Here is a 21,924-nt window from a genome sequence, read left to right on the forward strand (position 1 = left end):
TATTTGAATTTGAATAGTCACAGTCTCATCCACCCGGTCATTAAAGTAGGCTTTGCGTAGTTTTTCCTTAAAAAGTACTTTGTTTAAATTTTTTTTATGGAATAGGGGGACAAACGAGCGTACGGGTCACCTGGTGTTATGTGATCACCGTCGCCCACATTCTCTTGCAACACCAGAGGAATCACAAGAGCGTTGCCGGCCTTTAGGAAGGTGTACGCGCTTTTTTTGAAGGTACCCATGTCGTATCGTCCCGGAAACACCGCACAAGGAAGCTCATTCCACAGCTTTGTAGTACGTGGAAGAAAGCTCCTTGAAACCGTGTGGAGGACCGCCACACATCCAGATGGTGGGGATGACATCCTAACTTGTGGCGTGTCGTGCTGTTATGGGTCTCTTTTGGGTTCGTTTTTAAAAAAAAAACATTTATTTAACACAGAAAAATATAATATATTATAAGGAATATGAAGACTTGATTATACAATAATAGTTTTAGAGACCCTTGGGCAGAACCGTAACTTATGAGAAGCGAGCACGAACTAGCTGCCCGCGCGCAGCTAGGGCTTATATAACTGATTCAATAATGCTGGTTGAGATGGAATAGCAATTAAGTCAGCATTAATACCTACATAACTGGGGTATAACACCTCCCCCCTTAGAAGGAACTTCGGGGAGAATCCGAAGTTACATCATCTTAAATTTTCGTTCTAATAGAAGGTGATGGAATTTCGTGAAGTCCGGAATTATTACTTTCTATATCTTCTGATTTTGTTTTAAATATTACTTTTGGTATCGTTACTTTAGGTCTACTGCCAGGTCTTACACAGTTATAAAATTTATACGAAACATAAAATAGTATTATTACACAAATGAATATAGTTAGAACAGAATAATGTATCCCGTATTTAATAATGTGTGGACTTTCTATAATTTTGTCTATGTTCTGCAGTTGGTTTAAGAAAATGTGTTTATTTAATTTAAAATCATCTAAATCTATGTTCTGTAGTTCAATAGGGGATACATTATAACTGAGTTGATTAAATTTAGTTATGTTACAACAGTTATCACTTAACAAATTAAAACTTGGATAACCAATGGGTACAGAAACATTTAACGAGTTATACTTAGGAATTAAAGTGGTACTTTTACAATATCCAATACAATTACTGGGTAGCGTGAGTACCTAAAATGTCAAATTCGAAAATTTTTGCGTTTCGACAATCTATGGAAACTTTGTTCGATGCTGATTGTATGAATAACCATTTGTTGTTCTCTATGGATTTCCAAATATCTAAATGACCGTAAATAAATTGGTATTCACAATTTTTGGGTGTTTCACTTATCACTTTCGTCATAAATTCACTTTCACTAATGGGTTTCATTCCTGAGGAGTAAATGTTTGTTATATCACAAATAAAGTTTCCAGGGACAATATTCTTACAAATATCTAGATTATTTAAGGTACAATAATGTGTTTTGTCTTTTGTCATTGCTATGTATTTAGAGCTGGGTAATATGAGACTAAAAGTATTGGGCTTATCTAAATTATGTGGCGTTGGTAGAGCAACACTGTGAAATAAAACATATTCAGTGATAGAGACTAAAGGTATCTGTAATATAAAAAATATCTTATTGTTAGTATAGTGATAAATTAGCCTAGATACATTTACAATAACATTAACTTATATCTAATTTTACAGGTAATTTCAGATCGCTAGGCAAATATTGATGGTTATCGACGAGCTCTTTAAATAATTGTTGTGGGGTAGTTACTGATGGATGCAGAATATTTTGGTTGCCAAATATAACTGCATTTGTTAAATCTTCCAGTTGGAATGACAAAGTTAAAATTGGGGTTTCTAAATTATCAAGAATTTGATACATATTAAAATGTAACAACATTTGATTTGTTGCATTAGTGACGTTTGCTAGTTTTATTGAGAGTTTGTCGATAGCCTTATTTAAATTGATTTCATTGACCCTTATTTTGTTTACTGTATCATTATATGATGAGATTGTTGATGTAGTTAATAAAATATTGTTTTTCATCAGTGAAGTCAATTTAATTTGATTTTCATGTAGAGAAGTAATGGCATCATTAAACCGGAGACCGTCGGTTTCATCTAAGTTTCCGAATATTTGTTTAATTATTGTTCCTGCTCCACTTATCAAAGCTCGTTTTGATCTTTTCTCTAATAAATGTGAAATGGACGAAAATTCCTTATACATATCTGAATATCGCGCAACCAAAGGACTTATCATATTATGACAGCTTATTTCAACTTGAGCCAGTCCAGTCTTTTTACATAAATCTTGAGCTATGGTCAGAGCTGAGTTTATGTTTTCAATATGTGAGTTGAAATGGGATAAGTCAAACGGCATTATGACGTTTAATTGTCCGCTGTTGATTTTCAGGTAACCAAGATAGTCGAAATAAAGTCCGGGGCTTGAATCTATCTGTTGTATGTAATAGTCTTGTTGGTTTCGAGCCTGACATGGTATTCTGTAAATTATAATATATATGTATACTTAATGTAATGGGTGTATACTAGTAATTATTTTAAACATTATTCTAATAAACCTACAGGCAAACTTGTGTTTCTTATTCCTAACGGTATGATTAGGTAAAGGTGAATATCGTATCTAATAAAAAGAAACAAAAACAAATTATAATAGTGAGTATATGATTAATTTTAAATAATGCAACTATGTAATCCATACACTATGGGTCAAGTTCGACATTTGCCGGTTTCACTTGATCTACGTGGTGTGTAACATGACGCCGGTTGATGAGTAAGGTGAGAGTGTTATTTCCGTTTACTTTAACTATTTTGTAAGGGCCCTTCCACACCGGGGAGAGTGCCCATCTGAGTCTAAGGTGATTTTTCAAGTAGACGTGTTGACCACTTTTATATTGGACCGGACGAGTGTGAGAGTCGTAGTAGGTTTTAGATGACTCTTTTGAACTCCTTATAAACTCTAACGCTTTATCACGTGAGTGCTTGAGGCGATTTTGGAGCATGCGGACATAGTCTGGGTATGTAGCTCCTGGGGCGTCATTATAAATTGAGTTAGGGATGAATGGCTTACAGCCAAACATTAACTCAAATGGTGAATAATGCGTCGTGGAGTGTACGGATGTGTTGTACGCGAGCATGGCTGTATAAACGTATCGGGGCCAATTTGTCTGTTCGTTATTTATGTATGATTTTAGGTATTCTTTTAAGGTTGAGTGACTTCGTTCAAGAGCACCTTGAGTCTGAGGATGGTAAGGTGAAGACCATAAATTTTTTATTTTAAGGAACTCACATGTCTTTTTGAATAGGTCTGACGTGAAATTGGTACCCTGATCAGTGAGAATCATCTTGGGTATACCAAATATAGATATGAAGTGTAACAAGCATTCGCTTGTTTCTTCGGCTTTGGTACTCCGCATGGGATATGCAGAAGAGAACTTCATGAGGTCATCTTGGACAGTGAGGATATACTTTAACCTTGCAGTGCCAGCCTCAGGCAGTGGACCTACGACATCGAGAGATATGCGTTGGAATGGAGCAGTTGAAGTGCTTGTGATCTGCATTGGGGCTCTATTTATTTTCCTTAAAGCTTTATTTTCCTGACATGATTTACATTGCTTGACATATGTTTCGATGTCACTACGCATACCTTTCCAATAGTACATTTCTTTAATCCTATTGAGCATACGGACGGATCCCAAATGACCTGCCGCGGGGATGTCGTGGTTTTCATACATAATTTTCTTTATTTCGGATGGGGAAGGATATATAATATTATTATGATACATAACTATTTTTATGTTTGTTCCATGGAATAAATAACTCAACATATTATAGATTTTAATAAAAGAATGTTTTTCAAATGGTTTTTTCAAATCAGAAATGCTAATTTCGGAGATATTTTCAATTCGTTTCTAATATGTTTAAATGTTTCATAGATTTCAGGATATGTAGCATTATCAAAGTGATGAACTCTGGTGAATAAGAGGTAATATATTTTGTTGCAGTTATTTATTTTTATAAAGTTGAATAGTTCCTTTTCACTGCTAGTAATAGTATCGGAATTTTCTGAGTTGCCTAGGATTTCTGGGATGTACGGGTTTGATTCATCCAAGTCAATTGAAGTGGGGATTAGGATTATTTTTGATGGGCTTTTCAACAAACTTTCATTGCGTTCTTCGATACAGGTGTCGAAGGTCTTATCCTTATTTGATATTGATTTTAGGAAAGTTGAGTAATCGTCGATTGGCACATCCGGGGATGTACTAGTGGATGGTATAGGATCGTGTACCTGGACTTCAGGTGTACTTTGTTCTATTAAATAGACGGGTAGATCGTCTAAGTTTAATTGGGGTAAGTCAGCTGATTCTTGTTGAGGTAAGTCAGTTAAGTTTTGAAGAGGTAAATCAAGTAGTTCGTGTTCAATTTCATCCCTTAAGGTGTCAGGAATATTGGAAGGTGGATTTAATAAATCTTCCTCAGGATTAAATGAGGGTGGAGAGATGAGTAGGTCCATTAAATCTCTATCGAGATTTTGTGATCTTTGTTCGGCGTTCGGGTTAGTTATTGTGGGGTTTGTCGATTGAATTGGATTCACAGGAAAACGAGAGAGAGCGTCTGCATTGGAATTGGTTCTGCCTTTTTTATACTGAATATCGTACTCGAATTCTTCGAGTTTTAGTCGCCAACGGACGAGTCTAGATCCCGGATCTTTACAATTAAATAGCCGTTGTAGTGGTTTATGGTCGGTTAAAATTTTGAAACGATGACCATACAGATACGGTCTAAAGACTTTTGTGCCAAAAATTATGGCTAGACACTCCTTCTCGGTGACACTATAATTACACTCTGCTTTATTAAGTGTACGAGATGCATGGGCAATTGGACGGTCCTGTCCTACGTTACCTTGGGATAGGATAGCAGAGATAGCAAAGTTTGAGGCGTCGCAAGTTAAAAGAAATGGCTCTGTGAAATCCGGGTAAGCTAGTATCGGTGCAGTAATCAATTTGTTTTTGAGTGACTCAAAAGCCAATTGCTGTTCATTATTCCAGCTGAAAGAAGTGTCCTTTTTTAGGAGAGAAGTTAGTGGTTTGGCTAATTTAGCGAAATCGGGAATGAACCTTCGGTAATACGAAACTAACCCAAGAAAGGATTTTATATCCCTGGGGGATTTTGGAGTTGGGAATTCGGAGACTGATCTAATCTTTTCGGGATTCGGTTTAACGCCTTCTTCACTAATGATGTGCCCCAAATAGGCAACTTCTTTACGGAGAAACTCACATTTTTCAGGTTGTAATTTTAAATTGAAATTTCGGAGTCTATCAAAAACAGATGTGAGGTTTTTTATATGTGAAGCTAGATCATAAGAGTAGATAACTATATCATCCAGGTATACGAAGTATCTAGTACCTTGGAGACCAGAGAGACAATTATTCATCAATTTTTGGAAAGTTGAAGGCGCATTTTTAAGGCCGAATGGCATCCTAGTAAATTGAAAATGGCCCTGAGGCACTGAAAAGGCTGTTTTGGGTGCGTCTTCTGGGGAAATGAGGATCTGATGAAAGCCCGAATCCAAGTCGAGAGTAGTAAAGTACTTACTCTTCCCTAACTGGTCCAGGATTTCTGAAATTTGGGGAATTGGATTTGTTTCCCCAATTGTGATGTAGTTTAGTTTCCTATAATCAATTACAATTCTCCATTTGCGTTGCCCCTGGGAATCGGCCTTTTTAGGTACGATCCAGATCGGTGAGCTCCAAGGTGATGATGATGGTTTTATAATATTTTGGTTAAGCATTTTATCAATTTGGGTTTCGACTTCCTTCTTATGACATTCAGGGAACCTATATGATTTTGTGTGAACTGGAACATCGGAGCTCGTTTTGATTCGATGATTAGGTGCAGTAGTATAAGTGAGCTGATCTTTGGGTAGATGGAATATGTCGGAGTAAAATGAGCATAGTTCAATTAGAGCTTGAGATTCCTCATGATTTAAATGACCAGCCCTTAAAGAGTTTATTACTTCTGTAGTTCGGTCAACGAGCTCGGTGAAGGTACTGTTAATTTGCAAGGCTGAGGGATATAGGGGTTCAAGATTAAGTTTCAAGTTTGGATTAATGGTTATAGGGGATTCCGATATGTTTGCGACCGTTACGTTAACACGTTTGTTATCTTTGACTCTTACTATGCAGTTGGATAGAAGTAGGTTATGGGAAAGATGTTGATCCAGGATTAGGCCTTCTTTAAGGTCAGTGTTTTGAATTGAACACTCGATCACAGTCTCTGTACGAGGTGGAATGACATAGTATGGATCATAAAAATGAAGTGGTATTTTAAAATTACCTATTTTCAAAATGTCTGTGTCATAGTCGATGTTACAGCTGAATGATGTAAGGAGGTCGGTACCTATGATGCCGTCATATGGTAAATTTATATTCGATATGACATGAAACCTATGACAAATCGTTTTCTTTTCGGTCAGCTGTAATTTTCGACCAAAATGGCCAAGTGTTGGTGTAGTTTCTTCACCTGGATCAATTCCTTTAATATTAATCGATTCCCTTTTTAGATGTTGTTTATATAATATACTGGACTGTTTTATTAGTGATATAGCTGATCCTGAGTCAACTAAGAGCGTAAGGGGAACATGTGAAACTTGCGTGTTTAAAAGAACGTGTGGTAACAACCTTTTAGTTGTGTCTATATTTACTTCGTAAATATTTTGATTGTGAGTGTTTCCTTCATTTGGGCTAGACATGAAATTGGAGACATCATCGGTTTGGGGCTGGCTACCCTGTCGGTTGATGTTGGTTTTAGGGTGAATAGTACTGGGGCTGGTTACCCTGTCGGTTAATACATGGTAAGATAGTAGTAACACTGTCAGTTTGGGGCTGGTAACCCTGTCGGTTAGTGTTGGATTTAAGGTGAGTAGTACTGTCAGTTTGGGACTGGCTACCCTGTCGCTTAGTACATGGTAAGATGGTAGTAACACTGTCAGTTTGGGGCTGGTTACCCTGTCGGTTAGTGTTGGATTTAAGGTGAGTAGTACTGTCAGTTTGGGCTGGCTACCCTGTCGGTTAGTACATGGTAAGATGGTAGTAACACTGTCAGTTTGGGGCTGGTTACCCTGTCGGTTAGTGTTGGATTTAAGGTGAATAGTACTGTTGGTTTGGGGCTGGCTACCCTGTCGGTTAGTACATGGTAGGAATTTGTGATTTTTGAGTGTTGTGTCAATTTTGGAAGATCTCCGGCCCGGACGGCACAAGCGCGGGCCAGGCTTTAGTTTAAATCCTGACCTTGACCGGGTTGAGCATCATCAACCTCGTCTTGGCCATAGGCTTCACTAGATGTGTTTTGAAGGAAATTGACACGTGGGGGTGGTCTGAGAGGCCCTTGTTTCTGAAAGGTATTTTGTTGGTTACGGAAACGATAGTTATAGTCGCGTTTCCGACACACTGATATATCATGTCCCGGTATTTTACAGTATCGGCAAATGATACTTGATGATGTGATTGTTGATCCCCGAAAATTAGAAGTTGAAGGCTGTGAATTGTTGTTTGGATTTGGTGACCTTTGTGGTTGCCGATACTGATTCAAAGGTTTTGGTTTGTGCTCATTATTAGGATTTCTCTTGAAAATACTTTGTTGAATTCTCTCTTCAGATATCATGAGGTTTATGGCCTCGTTAAGATTATTAGGCAACCTGCATCTCACAATGTTCGAGACCCGTGGTTGAAGGCCCATAAAGAAATGGTGGAGGGCAAGATCCTCCATAGCGGCTGTACGACCAGGTAACTCATAGGTAGCTTTAGTGTTAGACAAGGAAATTTCGGTTAATAATTGTGAGAGGCAAGTTTCCACTCGAAGCGAATACTGGCTAACGTTTTCCTGTGGGTTTTGCCTACTTTCTTGTAAGTCCGTAAGAAGATGTGAATAATGTTTGCGTTCACAAAACTGGGTTTTAAGAAATTCTCTGAGTTGATCCCAGGATGTGAATTCCTTTATAGAGCAAGCAATTTCTGCCTTTCCATGCAACTGACTAAGAATATATTTAAGAACTGGTCTTTGTGAGTCGGAAGCTAGCTCATATGCGTTATTAGAATTAATTATAAATGAATTGACTGATTCTCGGCTGACGTCGTAAGGTTTAATAAATTTAAATAGGGTATTTAGGTCTAATTCAGCCATGACTGTTGCTGCGAGAGTGGCTCTAGTGATTCTTGGCGAATGTATTGGTGATTTAGTTAGATCGGTGGAGGCCTCGTCCACTTCGGGGATGTTAATATTTAATTTAGTATCTTCAACCTTGGAGATTTTGGGCATATTACGTCACGCGACACGTCGCAGGTGTAATGATGCTTGACATAAAATATATAAGATCTTGTAAAATAATTAACAAACTAATTGATTATAATAATTTTAACAAATAGTCTGGAGGGACCCTAATGAACAGCTCTAGACAAAACAATGAGAAAAGACTTACGATAAGGCGGCTAATACGGCGAATGCCTCGAGCATTGATGCGATAAGACGTGATTCCCGAAATGCTGACTCTTCAGTCCTTCACGACGATTGTGTTGCAAGTTGCACGATGAACGACACTTTGCACGATCACAGCATCACGATTTTGTGAATAGAGACTTTTTGATTTATTGGATTGTGATTTAAGATCACACAATGAATAACACTTTTCACGATCACAGGTTCACGGTTTTTATGAATAGTGATTTTTGATTTATTGGGTTTAAGATCACTGGAGATTTTTGATTACACGATGAATAATACTTTTCACGATCACAGGTTCACACTTTTATGAGTAATGATTTTTATTGGTTTATGAATAATTTAAGGTCACTGGGGATTTCCGTATCCTACCGCTGCCACCAAAAATGTTATGGGTCTCTTTTGAGTTCGCTTTTTAAAAAAAACATTTATTTAACACAGAGAAATATAATATATTATAAGGAATATGAAGACTTGATTATACAATAATAGTTTTAGAGACCCTTGGGCAGAACCGTAACTTATGAGAAGCGAGCACGAACTAGCTGCCCGCGCGCTGCTAGGGCTTATATAACTGATTCAATAATGCTGGTTGAGATGGAATAGCAATTAAGTCAGCATTAATACCTACATAACTGGGGTATAACAGTGCGAAGGTGGAATTCCGCGGCAGGAATCGGGTTGAACAGCTCTTCTTCTTATTTGTATAGATTTTACTGTCACTATCGCAAAATCATAAGGAAAGTGTTTGTGTACATATTTCGGATTAATTTCTACCGAATCTGCTCAAAAGTGAAGTGCTCATTGCTAATAATATCTTTTGGTAACGGGCTTGTTAAAATACCAAATCTTATTCTTATTATTAATACCTCACCAAACCTTCACCTATTTGTTATATCACTTATTCAAACAAAAGAAATCTTATAACTATATTTACAATATAATGATTACATTAAATTAAAACTATCATTACGGGGAAGCGCACCAAGAATACTGGCAGCATTTCCGCGTTGGAAAGCTGGGCTAACCCACCTATGACCGAAATAGCTGCCGGCACTTGGGTTTCCAGTAACCTTATTGAGGCGCGAAGATAGTACTTTGTACACTTGGGCCTCACGGGCCAAGAGCCTCGATACCAAACGGCACAAAGATGTATGTCTTCGGCAGTCGAAGCAGCAGCTCCAGCACCAACTGACGTAACTTGGACATCAGAAGGAGCCAGAGTGTCGACGCACGTCGCATCCCACACCAACGACCTTCCCCGTGCCCAAGACACCAGGGTCATTGCGTAAAGACTTATAAATTAATTATAAACTTAAAATTATTTATTTTTCTCTCCATTATAACTAAGTAGATCACGAAGAAGAAAGTTTTAATACGTGGAAGTATTACAAAAATATTGGTGGATTCAAATATTAAAATATTTCTGCTTTGGACAGCTATAATTGCTTATACATTTTGATGATCCGAATTTTACAAAGTTATAACCTAGGAGTTTAATAGAAACTCGAGGTCTGGCAAATATTGCGGTCAACTTATCATCCTAGAGCTGTCCAACGAAGGAATGCCGACAATATTCTAGGTAACGACACCGTGGGGCTCCGCGCGTAGGCATTTTTATATTTAACTAGCTGCGGCCCGCGACTTCCACCGCGACCGCAACTAGCTACATGCACTTACAATATTCAGCCTGTATGCTTAGCCGACCTCTTGTCAATACATGCAAAATTTGAAATGAAAAATTGAGTAGTTTTTGCCTGATCACACCTAAGCCAAACAGACAATAAATTCCATAATGTAGTTACTTCTTTGGATTCGGTATTATTTGTGATTACACACCAAAAATATGAGAAATGAAAAAATGCGAGGAAGATGGTTGCAAAACTGAAGTGGCAGTAGGCAGGGCACCACGTATCGGAAGACGTAGCGTTAGTCCACAAGATGGACCGACGATCTGGTCAATATCGCCGGAATAGGTTGGATGAGGGCAGCGCTGGAGCGAACGTCATGGCGATCTTTGGGGGAGGCCTTTGTCCAGCAGTGGACGTCTTCCGGTTGATTTGATCGACACATCAAATAATATTAAATGTACAATGTTTACCTAGATACGATTTCATTATATGTATTGGTGACATACCGATATGTTTGCTCTCGTTGAAGGCCTCCGGTATCTTTCTGGTGAGAACGGCGTAGACCGTGCACATCAGCACGATGGGGTAGGAGAAGGTGATCATGTAGGACGCGTCCACGTACGAGTCGCACACGCGCATGTTGTCCTCCCGCGTGGGGTAACGGTGCATGGCGCCCGCCGGGGCCACTATCATCCACACCACCACGATCAGAACCTGCAGCCACTCACACCGTTACGAACAAATTACACAGTGAAATATACAGCGGTCATTTTCTTATGACAATAAGGGACAAGGTGAGCAGGATGATTCAGCTGATGGTAATTGATACGCGCTACCCATTTCAATGCAGTACCGCTCAGGATTCTTGAAAAATCAAAAAATTCTGAGCGGCACATAAGATGTTAAGTCTCATTTGCCCAGTAATTTCACTAGTTACAGTGCCCTTCAGACCAAAACATAGTAATTCTTTCACATTAACACTTCAGGGCAGTAAAAGACGCCATTGTGGTACCCATAATCTAGCGGGAATCCTGTGCAAAGTAGCCTCCCATTTGTCTGAGTTGTAGTTGAAATTACGGGACTATCTATATTTGCACACCCCAAGTAATAAATAATCTTTATAATTTACAGGCTTCTTTTCCCGCAACTTCGGTGGCGTAAAATTCATATCGCATTGCGTTGGGATCTCTAAAAATATAATATGATTAAATAAAGACAAAATGTTTCCTTTACCCAAAAGGATAAAGTTATAAAAGTATTAGCTTCAACTGTATGTATGTTTGTTTGTAACCGACTAATTTGGGCGCGATTTTCACCCACTTTAAACGGCCAGATTTCGATCAAACTTCGTAGATTTATCGTGGACCGATGACAATACATTGATTTGATAAAATTATTCCATTGTTCAATTTGCTAAATAAAGTTTTTTGTTTATTTATATATTTTTTTCATTTATCGTCGTCAAGGCAGGAATTGATGTTCCTTTTAAATTTCAACCATTATCTTTTCAACCAAAACGTGTTTATTTATTTTTTAAATGCTTTTATTATTCATACTGTATTTGTTATAATGTGTGTCATAATTTGGTGATAGTTGGTATTGTAGTTATAAAAGGTGGCTATCTATCTAACAAAGAAACATATCTATCGATCTATTAATTTCGTATAATAATAATTTAGTGTCTTATTAAAAATTCAGTAATGAATTCAATGAATCGTCGGATAATAATGAGTCTACACTATTTGTTTATATGAAAGCATAAACAAAAGATCAAATCCTTATTATGGAGGCAGGAATATATTCCTTATTATATCGGTTCAGTTTTATTGTTTGTCGTTTCTTGGAAGAGCTATTTTAATATATTGTATGGGCCTTGACAAAGGACATTGTATTGCTTATTATTTATAACTAAACAACTAACAATACTATCAATTATCTATTATACCTTATAATAGAAAAATTGTTGAACTATCTAGCAAAGTTTTGACAAAGTCACTGTTATGCAATTAACTTAACACACAAGAGACGCGTGTTTTAGGAGTCATTCTAATGTCTTCATTTATGATTAGTAAATATTGGAAGTACCTACTTATTTTTTTAAATACTTTAAATATATGAAAAAATTAACAATATTGTCAACTTTTAGTAGCTGTAGAGGTATTTTGTGAGCATCGCACTTAACATATTAATTTCATGGTTATGGGGGTTCCAAGTCGATACCTATAAGGGTGTAGAAGATAGGGGATTAAACATGTGATTTATGTGTGATTATCATTAATATAGAATGATTTGGATTGTTCTAGAACATTCTAGAATTATCTAGATTTTTTTTTATATTTTAATACTGTGATAAAATTTAAGATTATTAATATTAAGAAATAACATGCATATGCACAGCTAGTTTTATATATAAGTGAGGCAACCGCCCATGGACATCCGCGATACCAGGGATCAAGAGATGCGTTGCCGGCCTTTAAGTTGGGGGTATGTCTATGAAAGTAAGATTATGATAAAGATTCATGCATCTTCATGTACTTGTAACTGTTTTTCACCTTATTCAAGTTAGTCGAAATGTTTGAATATTTTTATTGCATAACTTTGCAATGATATTATAAATATTGCGTAAAATTCTGAAGCTAGATATAAATATGAATTTAAAAGGGTGGTAATGAATTTCTGGCTACTCTACTCTTCTCATTAAAGCTCAAGTCTTTCTAAGTGGTGGTAAATCACTGGTCTATTACATAAAACATTGACTTTAAAGTTGATGAACTTAAGATTGAAAATAAGGTTGTTTTCCTATTTCTTTGGTCATCTGGTGCGCACAATAAATCTACCTGATTTTCATTAAAACCTTTATCTTAAAACGGGCATGATCTTTCTTGTATCTCGCACAAGTAGTAAGCCATTTAATGTAATGTATGTCACGAAAAATGTAATGCTCTAATAGAGACACGGTGTATTTAGCGCCAATAATGGCAAATTGCTAACTATGGGCCTGATGAGAAAGCTCATTGTCGCTCAGAGGGCAATGGAGAGGGCCATGCTTGGAGTATCCCTACGAGATGGAATCAAAAATGAGAACCAATGTCACAGACATAGCCTAAATAATTGCGAAACTGAAGTAGCAGTGGGCAGCACACATAGTTCGACGGAGAGATGGTCGATGGGGCTGTAAAGTCCGTGAACGGTTACCACGTACCGGAAGACGCAGTGTTGGTAGGGCTCCCATACGATGGACCTACGATCTGGTCAAGATCGCCGGAATACGACGGATGGGAGCAGCGTAGAACCGATCGTTGTGGAAATCTTTGGGGGAGGCCTTTGTCCAGCTGTGCACGTCTTCCGGCTGATAACGATGAAATTGTGTTAATTGTTATCTTAGTAAATATTTAAATACTCGTATGTTTAAGTGCCTAATAAATAAATTTAATTATTATTATTAAATTGTTTTTGAAGTTAACGTTAAAAAAAGTATGAAATACATTTTTAAATTCTGTTTACTAAAAACTATTGCTTTAACAGACAATATATAAATAATCTACCGAAATGAAAATGCTTAGATTCGTTCAAAACTGTAAAGATTTTTGATGTAATGATCAAAAAACGAATATTTTGAAATATTATCAGAATTCACATTTTAAAACCGCAGGGTACTATAAATCTGTTAATAATATTTATAATAGAAAGCTCAGGCGAAACATTAATTAACCCACAACCAGGATTGAATAAAGAAAGCTCGGGTTAAGAGTGTGGCTGACTGGCCCGACGAGCTTGAGTAAAACGATTAATAGATTTTGAAGAGGCGAACGAAAAGCTACCGGGTATTATTTTTTCTCGTATAGCGGATTCGATTGCCCATCCAACCAGGCAATTAATAAAAATTGTACAAACGCCTTTTAATTTGTTTTTTAAATTAAAAGAATGCCTTGTTTCAGTAATATCTTACATCTACAATATTTAAGGGTGATACTTCCCCTTCATGTGGCATAGCCTTTGCACAGGAAGCCGGCTCTAGCCATAATCTATTATGGGTACCACAACGGCGCCTATTTCTGCCGTGAAGTAGTAATGTGTAAACATTACTGTGTTTCGGTCTGAAGGGCGCCGTAGCTAGTGAAATTACTGGGCAAATGAGACATAACATATTATGTCTCAAGATGACGAGCGCAATCGTAGTGCCGCTCAGAATTTTTGGGTTTTTCAAGAATCCTGAGTGGCACTGCATTGTAATGGGTAGGGCGTATCAATTACCATCAGCTGAACGTCCTGCTCGTCTCGTCTCTTATTTTCATTAAAAAAAATGCCCTGTGTACTATTTGGTTACTTCGTAGAAACAGAGGTGTATCCATTATTCTTCTATCATTTCCTCCCCATAATTTAATTTTTAGATCGTATTTATTTGCAATAATGTAAAAACCTTCGATAATACGTCTAGACAATCTGTTGCTGTTAGGCAACTGATAAAAACAGGCCACGAATATCAGTTTTTTTTTTGTTGTGGGTGACAAGCTACGTCTTATACTCGCGATAAGTATGACACTTTGTGTGCGAGCATTGCTCGAAATAGAGGCTTAACCTAAACTAATTTTCTATATGTTCGTCTATCTAGATGTTTAAATGAACAAAGATAAAACATAATGTTATGACAATTATGTTTTATTGTTTAAATTAATTTATTAATTATTTATTATTCTTTAATTATTAAATCATGTTACAATTTTGGGTAAGGTTTCATGGGTAGAATCTATTTTCCTATTATTATGTTTTATGGTATATTATTAGTTTATGCAACTAAACTTTTTTCTTAGAATTAAAACTATTTGATTTTTGACAAATGTTTATTTGAAAATAATTTAATTAAAATTGGTAATCAAATATAATAAAATAACAATTGAAAAGAATTTTGAGAATTCAACGCTTAGACGTACGGACTAATTCATTTTTCCTCTTTTCCAATCAATCCGATTACATTATTTACAATTAACTTATAAATTTAAACCTTTACAAAAGTGATGACAGAGCTCGTAAAAGAAAGTCCTGACCGCGTAAAAGAAAAATGTCTATGCAAAAGATTTAATTTTCGAATCATAATTATAGTCCCTGAAGGCTATGTTTAACAATAATAGTATTGAAATAGTACGTTGTGATAACGATGGAAAATAGATTGCAAACGAGGTGTTATTTGCAAGCCTGAGCCAAAGGTATAAATGTCACAAGTTTGCATTAAGTAAATACCCGTATATCACAGCTTGGCGAAATTCTCTAAGAAAAAAGCGATTGTATGAAACGCGCAGTCATTAATAGATTGACGGCTATAATCTTGTATAACACTAGAAATAAGGGATTGCTTGTAACTAATTCTAGTAGACTTCATAAGATACATTATAGCTTTAAGGGTTAAATGAATACACTTTTATAATAAAGTCCCAGCCACTGATCAGGCATTGTCTATATATAAATTTAAATGTTTTATTCAAAAATGGCTCTGTTGTTGCGCTGCTTCTTTTCTCTCAGACCGCCATATGTTCCCGAAGCGGTAGTAGTATCTAGTATATTAGAAATGACATCAAAAAGAATTCTAAAGGAATCAATTTTGAGAAAATAAATGCCTTTTATGCCTTTTAAAAACAAAGATTTTAAGCAACTGATCGCTTTCAAACTCAGCCGAATTATATTTCGTCGTCATATTGTAATTACTATTTCAAACTTATGTCTCTCTGGTATATTACACGACGTTTTTTATACAGAAGTACGCCATGTTTAACAACTGCTATGAAATAGTATATTATGCACCTAGGGAGAAAAGTAGGTCATTCTCACCCGCGGAATATTGATACCCAAGCCGAAGGTGAGGGTGACAATCATGGGTGGCAATGTCCTACTTATCTCACGTGGTGCGTATACGATGTTTTCCCACCTGAATGAAAAGCTGTCTTTTAGTCCCTGGTACGAGGGACAAAAGTCGTCTTGCTGGATGGAAATCGGCCACTTTTCTCCCTCGTACCAGGGATTAAGAGGTGGGAAAAAAATATTTCAATAGTATCGTCCTTAACAATATTTTAGTAGACTTAATTTTCTCCTTGCATTGGGTTGTTTTGTGTTTTCAAATTCATTTTGATGAATCTATATACCGACGAATATCCCACACCCCAACAGTACCAGAAACAAATTCTCACCGACGAAATTAAATGTAATGTAAATGTGTTATGGCTTGGCTTATCAAAGCATATTAAATTAAACGCGCTTTAAGTTTCGCCTCTGAACTATCAGGCTTGATAACCGGGCGATTATATCTAGGTTAATTGCTAAATTATACTTTACAGCGTGATAAAAGTTGCTTTTAACGAGATACACGAGCACGGCGCCGAAATTAGTTGCTCCGAGTTATATTAGCATAGTTAGTAAGCATTTAAATATTCATTCACTCAAGCCGTGCTAAATGTGATCTTCATCTAAAAGAGTGCAGCCACGCAGTATATAAATTCAATACATTTATTTAACCAGTGATCTGTGATCAATATATCTCCTAGTCATAATATTAAGTCAAATATTTAAAAATATAATATTTCCTCAAATATGTAAGTAAAAGATGTACTCCTCCGAGCACTCCCTGTGAGAAATGCCGTAGAAGTTGGAGAGAGAACCCATTTCTCTACGGAACGTCAAAGAATCAAGCCGAACGGAGATGACTTTATCGTTGATGGTTTTCTCAATATTTACGTTAGCAAACTTCCTAGTCGGATGTTATAAACTATGCTACAGCTGTAGGACATACTTTGCGAAGAAGAGTTGCGAAGTTGGTGAGATCAGGATGGGTCTCTTGGCGGAGGGTTTGCTGGCATTGAAGATCCGGGATATTCTGTTCGTCTTCGTGAGCAGTGCCCCGTACACCACCTTGAAGCAGAACCCAGTTCCAAAACTGAGAACAAATATCAACGTTGATGGTAATTCAGATAGCAGGAGAAGCAGAGACAGACATAAAAGGAAGTATTTTATATTTCAAGTCTTTATGAAAAGAAATGCTTAGATAATTATGCGTCTAGGTAGAGTCTCTTGCTGTTAGACAACCGATAACAACAGGCCAGATTTAATAATTTAATGTGCGTGACAAGTGACAACGTGACAAGTTACGTCGCACACTCGCGATTTGTATTACACATTTTGTTAGTGTGCATGCATTGCTCAAAATAGAGATTAAGTTCAAAACTTTTCTTTTCGACGTTTTCACAGCTATCATAGTCTATCTAGACGTATTACTATCGACTGATTGTTTTATCGATAAAATTGAATAGTCAGCCACCTTAATGTCATTTTCCTTCAGTCATAATAATCAAGTAGGTAGAAATTAGCTTGAACATATATTTCTGAGAAACTGTTATTATTTTATTAGACACTGAAAGTGTCTTTTTGTTCAAATATGAACCTAACTGTTTATAATTATGATATTTAAATGAATAATCAGCAAAATGCGCTGTATATATTTTGGCGCTGTTGGAAATGCCAAGAAGCTTCTTATGAGAATACCTTTTTAATAACTTCTTAGAGAAGTTGAAGTGAATAGGCATGACATTTTAAAACACTGTAAGATATCAGCTATCGTCTAATATACAATAATATGTATACATTAATAGAAAATTAAAGAATGAACATTAAATAAAATTGATATAGTATATTTACCGTTGGATAGAGCATAAAATATCAGTGGGTCTGAAGACGAGTGCAAAGGTGACCAGGTAGCACATAAGTATGCCAGCAAGCAAGACATAGGATAGTTCTCTCCCACTCGCACGCACCACTGGAGTCGAGCTGTGACGAAGCCAAACCCCATACACAAATCTGAAACATGGCTATAATTTTATACCAGTATTAAATACTTTCTGAAAGAATATTTTACGAGTACACTGTACCGCGTCTTCACGGGTACGGATCGGACTCTGATCGGACGTAGTGCGAAAGCGCTCTTATACAGTCAAACTAACGTGAGACCTCGTGTAAGTCAAAATATGCAAAAAAATATAATTTAATATGCAATGATTGTGAATATATTGTCAAAAGAACATGAAAGGTTTAGCACTGTCTATAATAATGTAATCAACTGATTTTAGCTGGAGCTGAATCTCTAATTGGCTGAAGCAGGTTAGGGTGAAGCTGATTTACAAACTCAACAAACTAGAATTATGAAACCATAAATCAGAAGTCAAAATAAACATAATTATAAAGTAGCATCAACAAAAGCTGGTTAATTACCCTATAATTAATTGAGAAGTGGCTCTTAAATTGTTTTGTAGGATTGACTTATAAAGGTTTCATGGCAGTATCACTTCCGTTTCCTTCACCAAACTTACTTATTATATTCTTGAAGTCTTCATTTACCGTCGTTATTTCTTTGATTCAGCTATATAATGAAGATTATTATTTAAAGTGAATTTTTTTTTTGATTTGTTCAAATTTTTGGTGAAATTGAGAGGGGATGTCTAACTAAAGTACGGCGAGACAATTATTTCATTAACTATCATAATTATTTAAATTACCCATTGCTTAATTCAAAATTAGATAACTCTCAAAACGGATAATCTTTCTTGGTTGAAGTAAAAGTATTACTTAACTCGCAAATGGGATCCGACAAACTTGACCCATTACAGTTGATTGTTTCCCAAAAACTTTATTCAATAATTTACTGCGAAGCGAAGCTCAATTAAAATTTCATTATTTATTTACTGATTTTTATTATGACAGGAGATTATTTATTCGTTCGGGTAAAACATATGCATTTGTTATTGAATAATAAATAGGTCATCAGCATGTCTAACGTCCCTTTGCGGTTTCCAAGGAAATTTTATTGATAGGAAACGGTCAACTAAATATCTGGCGTTCCTTTACAGTGCGGTTTCCAAGAAACTTTTATTGATAGGAAATAGTCATTAGAGTGTCTGGCGTTTCTTTACAGTGCGGATTCCATGGAACTTTTATTGATAGGAAATGGCCATCTGAGTGTCTGGCGTTTCTTTACAGTGCAGATTCCAAGGAACTTTTATTGATAGGAAATGGCCATCTGAGTGTCTGGCGTTTCTTTACAGTGCGGATTCCAAGGAACTTTTATTGATAGGAAATGGCCATCTGAGTGTCTGGCGATTCTTTACAGTGCGGATTCCAAGGAACTTTTATTGATAGGAAATGGCCATCTGAGTGTCTGGCGTTTCTTTACAGTGCGGATTCCAAGGAACTTTTATTGATAAGAAATGGCCATCTGAGTGTCTGGCGTTTCTTTACAGTGCGGATTCCAAGGAAATTTTATTGATAGGAAATGGTCATTTGAGTGTCTGGCGTTTCTTTACAGTGCGGATTCCAAGAAACTTTTATTGATACGTAACGGCCATGTGAATGTCTGGAGTTCCTTTACAGTGCGATTTTCAAGGAACTTGATTGCCATAATAAGTTGATCGGGAACGGCCATCTATATTAATGCATCTTTCTATTTTTATTTTAGAATGCATTTACTATACATTATGTGTACATGTACTTTTCACCTAATGATGTCTTACAAATTTTGACAAAAATGTTTTTTCACTCTGCAGTTTACTTCTCAGTAAATACTACTTACGCCGTTATTAAGATGCCGACGGATGAGAATGACATAGCACCAATGGCCCAGGCGGAGTCAGGTCTTAGGTGGGCCTCGGGTATGGGCCAGGACTGGGTCCGGGTCGGGTCTGGTAGGGTTCCGCGGGGACACACCATGCAAGCGGTTTCCACGAAAGGTCACCTTATCAGAAAATATGGAAATTTTAATATTGTTGCTATCCCCTAAGATATGACCGAGGAGTCGATGACTGTTACCTGCGTCATGCTTGTGGACGGGCGCTACTTGTGATGGCTGAATGATCCTGTTTCCGGGAAGTCTGTTTAATTTATTTATAACACGTTCAAGTTATTTTTTTTATTCTCGCATAATGCCTTTATTTATTTACGGTGTATGTGGATTGATGCATCTACTGTACTCAATAACTCTTGTGTTTTTACTTATTAATTTACATTTTTCCTTTTTTGGACTTACTCGTGTAAGGTGTTTAGTATTTGACGTTTGAGTATTTTTGTTGTATCACTTTGCTTATATTGTAACTAATTGAAATGATATGTAAAAAGATGAAGCTATAAATGTTGATTTAAAAGAGTCGCAATGAGTTTGTTTCCACTTCGTCTTTTATAAGATCAACCTTTTCCTAAGCGGTAGTAAATGTAAATCGAGAAAACCTTTGACATTCATAAGTGTCATTCCCTTGACTTACAAGAAAATTAAAGTTATATTGATTTGATTTTAAGATTTTCTTGTTTATATAAATATTATATCAGGAGCCAGGATTGTATTGTAAGCATTAACATTGTCTAATTACAGAAATATAAGATAGCTATTGCTTGCGTCTGTTTTACATAACAACAAACCACGTTGTGCATACTTAGTGTCATTAAAGACAGATTGGGTAGTAAGTAAGCCAAAATGTTCATCAAACATAGCTTATGCTGGATAGGAGCCAAACTGCAGCAAATAAAAAATAATGTTACCTCATATTGTGTACAGTTATAGCAGTGCCAACAGCAGCTTTCGCCTTCCACGTATTGTTTCGCTTGGCCCAGCTCACACTCCGCGCTACATACTGATTCCGGCGGTCGTTTCTCGTCCCATTTAAACTGGATCTCTGTACAATAATACTCATTCATTCAATTTTGAAACGCATACCTCAGGGTTCTTTGCACAGGATGCCCGCTAGATTATGGGTATCACAACGGCGCCTATTTCCGCCGTGAAGCAGTAATGTGTAAACATTACTGTGTTTCGGTCTGAAGGGCGCCGTAGCTCGCGAAATTACTGGGCAAACGAGACTGAAAATCTTATGTGTCAAGGTGACGAGCGCAATTGTAGTGCCGCTCGGAATTTTTGGGAATCCTGAGCGGTACTGCATTGTAATGCGTAGGGCGTATCAATAACCATCAGTTGAACGTCCTGCTCGTCTCGTCCCTTATTTTCATAAAAAAAGGGTTAAGTTGCAATTTAATTACCGAATCTATTATAGATATAACGTGTTATATTATAACGATGCGGGACTCGAAGCCACAACCTGAAAGTTGAACAAAGCATACAGGATTTTATCAACGATACGTCACTCGAACGGTTGGCTCAGTTGGAAAGAGCACGCGCACGTCCCGACACAGGTTCGAGTCCCACATCGTTCATAAAATTTTGTTTTCAAATTTTATTTATGTATATATTCATGTAATACCAGAAGTGAAGGTGAATAAATAGGTACAAAAAAAAGTAATTAAACAGTAATATTAGCTAAGTTGCAGTTTGGTTCATATTTCACGTAACTCCACATATTGTAATAATAACCCTATATAATACTGGTTAAATTATTAAAACATTCGTGAGACATTGTTATGTTATTTATTAGTTGTTGTAGGACAATGGCTAAAACCGGTGACAGTGTTACCAACTAGTAAACACGACCCGCATACAGCGACATAAAAACCAGACTCACCAAGTACATCCGCAGTGTACGCAAATTGGCCAGCAACATCTCGGCAGTGATAAAGCATGCCCTAAACTCCGACACCTCACATTATATGAAGTTGGATAAAGTGAAATAATAGGCCCACGATAGCAAAAAAATTGTATCTCGCAAGCTTCTGGAAGCTATAGAAATCGACCGTCGACCTAATTTTAATAGAGACAAGGGTTGGGCTCTACCACCTATTTAAAAACCCGTGTTGTTAAACGCATC

At 36.7% G+C, this 21,924-nt stretch overlaps 1 pseudogene; it reads right to left on the reverse strand.

Moving 5' to 3' along the window:
- Positions 1-2,450: 2,450 nt before the first annotated feature.
- LOC126972913 (metabotropic glutamate receptor 4-like) overlaps positions 2,451-21,924 on the reverse strand; it is a 67,312-nt pseudogene continuing 47,838 nt past the window's right edge.

The sequence above is a fragment of the Leptidea sinapis genome, chromosome 27 (assembly GCF_905404315.1).
Source record: "Leptidea sinapis chromosome 27, ilLepSina1.1, whole genome shotgun sequence".
In the NCBI taxonomy this organism is placed as follows: domain Eukaryota; kingdom Metazoa; phylum Arthropoda; class Insecta; order Lepidoptera; family Pieridae; genus Leptidea; species Leptidea sinapis.